Source organism: Arachis hypogaea, chromosome 12 (assembly GCF_003086295.3).
Source record: "Arachis hypogaea cultivar Tifrunner chromosome 12, arahy.Tifrunner.gnm2.J5K5, whole genome shotgun sequence".
NCBI lineage: Eukaryota > Viridiplantae > Streptophyta > Magnoliopsida > Fabales > Fabaceae > Arachis > Arachis hypogaea.
In genome coordinates, this window is record NC_092047.1 from 94,576,004 (window position 1) to 94,583,016 (window position 7,013).

The 7,013-nt window shown below is 40.9% G+C and overlaps 1 non-coding gene across 1 annotated transcript; it reads left to right on the forward strand.

The window, feature by feature from the left end:
• Positions 1 to 5,062: 5,062 nt before the first annotated feature.
• On the forward strand, positions 5,063 to 5,170 carry LOC112732198 (small nucleolar RNA R71). The gene has a single exon (XR_003167934.1). It is a non-coding gene; the product is annotated as a small nucleolar RNA R71 (small nucleolar RNA).
• Positions 5,171 to 7,013: the final 1,843 nt, after the last annotated feature.

The following is a 7,013-nucleotide window of genomic DNA, read 5'->3' on the forward strand; positions in this document are numbered from 1 at the left end:
AACATCTGCAGTCCTTCTTCTATCTCTGAATCTGATTTTTGCTCAAGTCCCTCAATTTCAGCCAGAAAATATCTGAAATCACAGAAAAATACACAAAATCATAGTAAAGTCCAGAAATGTAATTTTTATTTAAAAACTAATAAAAATATACTAAAAACTAACTAAATTATACTGAAAACTATGTAAAAACAATGCCAAAAAGCGTATAAATTATCCGCTCATCACTCATCACAACACCAAACTTAAATTGTTGCTTGTCCCCAAGCAACTGAAAATAAAATATGATAAAAAGAAGAGAATATAGTATAAATTCCAAAATATCAATGAAACTTAGCTCCAATCAGATGAGCGGGACTTGTAGCTTTTTACCTCTTGAATAGTTTTGGCATCTCGCTTTATCCATTGAGGTTCAGAATGATTGGCATCTATATGAACTTAGAATTCATATAGTGTTATTGATTCTCCTAGTTCAATATGTTGATTCTTGAACACAGCTACTTTATGAGTCTTGGCCGTGGCCCTAAGTACTTTGTTTTCCAGTATTACCACCGGATACATAAATGCCACAGACACATAACTGGGTGAACCTTTTTAGATTGTGACTCAGCTTTGCTAAAGTCCCCAATTAGAGGTGTCCAGGGTTCTTAAGCACACTCTTTTTTTTTTTTTGCTTTGGACCTTGACCTTAACCGCTCAGTCTCAAGTTTTCACTTGACACCTTCACGCCACAAGCACATGGTTAGGGACAGCTTGGTTTAGCCGCTTAGGCCAGGATTTTATTCCTTTAGGCCCTCCTATCCACTAATGCTCAAAGCCTTGGATCCTTTTTATTACCCTTGCCTTTTGGTTTTAAGGGCTATTGGCTTTTTGCTCTTGCCATTTGGTTTAAAGAGCTTTTGGCTTTTTCTGCTTGCTTTTTCTTTTTCTTTCTTTTTTTTCGCTATTTTTTTCTGCAAGCTTTTGTTTTCACTGCTTTTTCTTACTTCAAGAATCATTTTTATGATTTTTCAGATTATCAAATAACATTTCTCCTTTTTCCTTATTCTTCAAGAGCCAACATATTTAACATTCATAAACATCAACTTCAAAACACATATGCACTGTTCAAGCATTCATTCAGAAAACAAAAAGTATTGCCACCACATCAAAATAATTAAACTAGTTTCAAGGATGAATTCAAAACCATGTAGTTCTTGTTTTTTTGTTTTTAGAACAGTTTTCATTTAAGAGAGGTGATGGATTCATATTCATAACTTTAAGGCATAGACACTTAGACACTAATGATCATATAGTAAAGACACAAACATAATTAAACATGAAGCATGGAAACCGAAAACAGAAAATAAATAGACAAGGAGATTAAGGAATGAGTCCACCTTAGTGAGGGTGGCGTCTTCCTCTTCTTGAAGAACCAATGGTGCTTTTGAGCTCCTCTATGTCTCTTCCTTGTCTTTGTTGCTCCTCCCTCATAGCTCTTTGATCTTCTCTAATTTCATGGAGGATGATGGAATGCTCTTGGTGCTCCACCCTTAGTTGTCCCATATTGGAACTTAATTCTCCTAGGGAGGTGTTGATTTTCTCCCAATAGTTTTGTGCAGGAAAATGCATCCCCTGAGGCATCTCAGGGATTTCATGGTGAGGAATTTCCTCATACTCTTGTTGAGGTCCATGATCTCTTGTTTGCTCCATCCTTTTCTTAGTGATGGGCTTATCCTCTTCAATGAAGATGTCTCCCTCTATGTCAATTCCAGTCGAATTACAAAGGTGGCATATAAGGTGAGGAAAGGCTAACCTTGCCCAAGTGGAGGACTTGTCAGCCACCTTGTAAAGTTCTTGAGGTATAATCTCATGAACTTCCACCTCCTCTCCAATCATGATACTATGGATCATGATGGCCCGGTCTATAGTAACTTCAAACCGGTTACTAGTAGGAATGATTGAGTGTTGAATTAACTCTAGCCATCCCCTAGCCACTGGTTTGAGGTCATGTCTTAGTTGAACCGGCTTGTCTCTTGAGTCAATTTTCCATTGAGCTCCATCCTCACATATGTCTATGAGGACTTGGTCCAACCTTTGATCAAAGTTGACCCTTCTTGTGTAGGGGCGTGCGTTCTCTTCCATCATTGGCAAGTTGAACGCCAGCCTTACATTTTCCGGACTGAAATCTAAGTATTTCTCCCGAACCATGGTAAGCCAATGCTTTGGATTCGGGTTCACACTTTGATCATGGTTCCTAGTGATCCATGGGTTTGCATAGAACTCTTGAACCATTAGGATCCCGACTTGTTGAATGGGGGTTGGTGAGAACTTCCCAACCTCTTCTTTGGATCTCAAGTCGGATCTCCGGATACTCATTCTTTTTGAGCTTGAAAGGAACCTCAGGGATCACTTTTTTCTTAGCCACAACTTCATAAAAGTGGTCTTGATGGACCTTTGAGATGAATCTTTCCATCTCCCATGGCTCAGAGGTGGAAGCAATTGCCTTCCCTTTCCTCTTTCTTGAGGTTTCTCTAGCCTTAGGTGCCATTGATGGTTATGGAAAACAAAAAGCAATGCTTTTTACCACACCAAACTTAAAATGTTTGCTTGTCCCCGAGCAAAAGAAGAAAGAAAGAAGAAGGAGAAGAAGAGAAATGGAGGAGAGGGAGAGAGAGGTTGTTTCAGCCAAGGGGGAGAAGAGAGGTTTGTGTTGTGTGAAAATGAACAAAGAATGAGTGGTTTATATAGGAGTGAGGGGAGGGTTAAGGTTCGGCCATTAGGGTTGGGTTTGGGAGGGAAAATAGTTTGAATTTTGAAGGTAGGTGGGGTTTTTGGGGAAGAGAGGATGGATGTGAGTGGTGAAGAGGTGATGGAGAAGAGTGATTGAGTTTATTGGTGAAGGGTATTTAGGGAAGAAAGTTATGAAAAGGTGTGAAGAGGAGAGAAGAAAAAGTGGGGATCCTGTGGGGTCAAGGACTTAACATTCTTGCCCCAATTAGGCGTGTAAAACGCCCTTGCTGTGCAATCCTGGCGTTTAACGCCAGACTGCTGCCTGTTTCTGGCGTTAAACGCCCAAATGTAGCTTGTTTCTGGCATTTAACGCCAGGTAGATGCTTGGTTCTAGCGTTAAACGCCAGCTTGGTGCTTGTTTCTGGCGTTAAACGCCAGACAGATGCTTGTTTCTGGCGTTTAACGCCAGCATGCCTCTCCTCCACGGTGTGCTGTTTTTAATGCTGTTTTTCATTCTGCATTTTTTTTAGTAGTTTTTGTGACTCCACATGATCATCAACCTAATAAAACATGAAATAACAAAGAGAAAATAAAATAGATATAATTAAATAACATTGGGTTGCTTCCCAACAACTGCTTCTTTAATGTCAATAGCTTGACAGTGAGCTCTCATGGAGCCTCACAGATAATCAGAGCAAGGTTGGAACCTCCCAACACCAAACTTAGAGTTTGAATGTGGGGGTTCAACACCAAACTTAGTGTTTGGTTGTGGCCTCCCAACACCAAACTTAGAGTTTGACTGTGGGGGCTTTGGTTGACTCTGCAGTGAGAGAAGCTCTTCATCCTTCCTCTCCATGGTTACAGAAGGAGATCCTTGAGTTTTAAACACAAGGTTGTCCTCATTCAGTTGAAGGACCAACTCTCCTCTGTCCACATCAATCACAGCTCTTGCTGTGGCTAGGAAGGGTCTTCCAAGGATGATGGATTCATCCTCTTCCTTCCCAGTGTCTAGGATTATGAAATCAGCAGGGATGTAAAGGCCTTCAACCTTTACTAACACGTCCTCTACTTGTTCATAAGCCTGTTTTCTTGAGTTGTCTGCCATCTCTAATGAGATTCTGATAGCTTGCACCTCAAAGATTACAAATTTCTCCATTACAGAGAGTGGCATGAGGTTTATCCCTGACCCAAGGTCACATAGAGCCTTCTCAAAGGTTATGGTGTCTATGGTACAAGGTATTAAGAACTTTCCAGGATCCTGTTTCTTCTGAGGCAATGTCAGTTGATCCAGATCACTCAGTTCATTGATGAGCAAGGAAGGTTCATCTTCCCAAGTCTTATTACCAAATAACTTGGCATTCAGCTTCATGATTGCACCATTGTGCTTGGCAACTTGCTCTTCAGTAACATCCTCATTCTCTTCAGAAGAAGAATACTCATCAGAGCTTATGAAGGGCAGAAGGAGGTTCAATGGAATCTCTATGGTCTCCAGATGAGCCTCAGATTCCTTTAGGTCCTCATTGAGGAACTCCTTATTGATCACTGAGCGTCCCAGGAGGTCTTCCTCACTGGGATTCACGTTCTCTCCCTCCCTTGTAGGTTTGGCCATGATGGTTAAATCAATGGCCTTGCACTCTCTTTTTGGATTCTCTTCTGTATTGCTTGGGAGAGTACTAGGAGGAGTTTCAGTGACTCTTTTACTCAGCTGGCCCACTTGTACCTCCAAATTCCTAATGGAGGACCGTGTTTCATTCATGAAACTTACAGTGGCCTTAGATAGATCAGAGACTATATTTGCTAAGCTAGATGGATTCTGCTCAGAACTCTCTGTCTATTGCTGAGTGGATGATGGAAAAGGCTTGCTATTGCTAAACCTGTTTCTTCCACCATTATTAAAGCCTTGTTGAGGCTTTTGTTGATCTTTCCATGAGAAATTTGGATGATTTCTCCATGAGGGATTATAGGTGTTTCCATAGGGTTCACCCATGTAATTCACCTCTGCTATTACAGGGTTCTCAGGATCATAAGCTTTTTCTTCAGAAGATGCCTCTTGAGTACTGTTGGATGCATCTTGCATTTCATTCAGACTTTGAGAAATCATATTGACTTGCTGAGTCAATATGGCATTCAGAGTATCAATTTCAAGAACTCCCTTCCTCTGAGGCGTCCCAGTACTCACAGGATTCCTATCAGAAGTGTACATGAACTGATTATTTGCAACCATGTCAATGAGTTCTTGAGCTTCTGCAGGCGTTTTCTTTAGGCGAATGGATCCACCTGCAGAATGGTCCAGTGACATCTTTGATAGCTCAGACAGAACATCATAGAATATACCCAGGATGGTCCATTCTGAAAGCATGTCAGAAGGACACTTTTTGGTCAATTCCTTGTATCTCTCCCAAGCTTCATAGAGGGACTCACCTTCCTTTTGTTTGAAGGTTTGAACATCCATTCTAAGCTTGCTAAGCTTTTGAGGAGGAAAGAACTTGGCTAATGGTGCACGAATTGTGAAGCACACTTTCCACAACGCGTACCACTAACCAGCAAGTGCACTGGGTCGTCCAAGTAATACCTTACGTGAGTAAGGGTCGAATCCCACGGAGATTGTTGGTTTGAAGCAATCTATGGTTATCTTGTAAATCTTAGTCAGGAAGTCAATTATGTTTATCAATTGAATTGTGAGTAACCAGTAGAGCATAAATTAAAAGTTACTTGTTGTGCAGTAATGGAGAATATGTTGGAGTTTTGGAGATGCTTTGTCTTCTGAATCTCTGCTTTCCTCTGTCTTCTTGTTCACGCACGCACGTCCCCCTATGGCAAGCTGTGTGTTGGTGGATCACCGTTGTCAATGGCTACCTTCCATCCTTCCAGTGAAAACTACGCTCACGCGCTCTGTCACAGCACGGCTAATCACCGGTTGGTTCTCGATCCGGTTGGAATAGGATTTACTATCCTTTTGCGTCTGTCACTAACGCCCAGCCTTCAAGAGTTTGAATCTCGTCACAGTCATTCAATCCTTGAATCCTACTCGGAATATCACAGACAAGGTTTAGACTTTCCGGATTCTCATGAATGCTGCCATCAGTTCTAGCTTATACCACAGAGATTCTGATTAAGGAATCTAAGAGATACTCATTCAATCGTATATAGAACGGAGGTGGTTTTCAGGCACACGTTCATGATTTGAGGAAGGTGATGAGTGTCACAGCTCATCACCTCCATCACAGTTAGGCGCGAATGAACATCTTAGATAGGAACAAGCGTGTTTGAATGGAAAACAGAAATACTTGCATTAATTCATCGAGACACAGCAGAGCTCCTCACCCCCAACAATGGGGTTTAGAGACTCATGCCATCAGAGAATACAAAGTTTAGATCTGAAATGTCATGAGATACAAAATAAGTCTCTAAAAGTTGTTTAAATACTAAACTAGTAGCCTAGGGTTACAAAATATGAGTGGACTATGATGGATGATGCAGAGGTCCACTTCTGGGGCCCACTTGGTGTGTGCTGGGGCTGAGATTTGAGTGAGTCACGTGCAGAGGCCATTTGTGGAGTTGAACGCCAGTTTTTATGCCAGTTTGGGCGTTCAACTCCAGTTTTTGATCCTTTTCTGGCGCTGGACGCCAGAATTGGGCAGAGAACTGGCGTTAAACGCCAGTTTACGTCGTCTATCCTTGTGCAAAGTATTGACTATTATATATTGCTGGAAAGCCCTGGATGTCTACTTTCCAATGCAATTGGAAGCATGCCATTTAGAGTTCTGTAGCTCCAGAAAATCCAATTTGAGTGCAGGGAGGTCAGAATCCAACAGCATTAGCAGTCCTTTTTCAGCCTGAATCAGATTTTTGCTCAGCTCCTTCAATTTCAGCCAGAAAAATACCTGAAATTACAGAAAAACACACAACTCATAGTAAAGTCCAGAAATATGAATTTTTCCTAAAAACTACTAGAAATAGACTAAAAACTAACTAAAACATACTCTAAACTATATGAAATTATCCCCAAAAAGCGTATAAAATATCCGCTCATCACAACACCAAACTTAAACTGTTGCTTGTCCTCAAGCAACTAGACAAATAACATAGAAGACTAATAGGTTGAGAAGCAATAATATCTCAGAGTTTTTTATTGAAGCTCAGATTCTAATTAGATGAGCGGGACTAGTAGCTTTTTGCTTCTGAAGAGTTTTGGCATCTCACTTTATCCATTGAAGCTCAGAGTGATTGGCATCTATAGGAACTCAGAATTCAGATAGTGTTATTGATTCTCTTAGTTCAGTGTGATGATTCTTGAATACAGC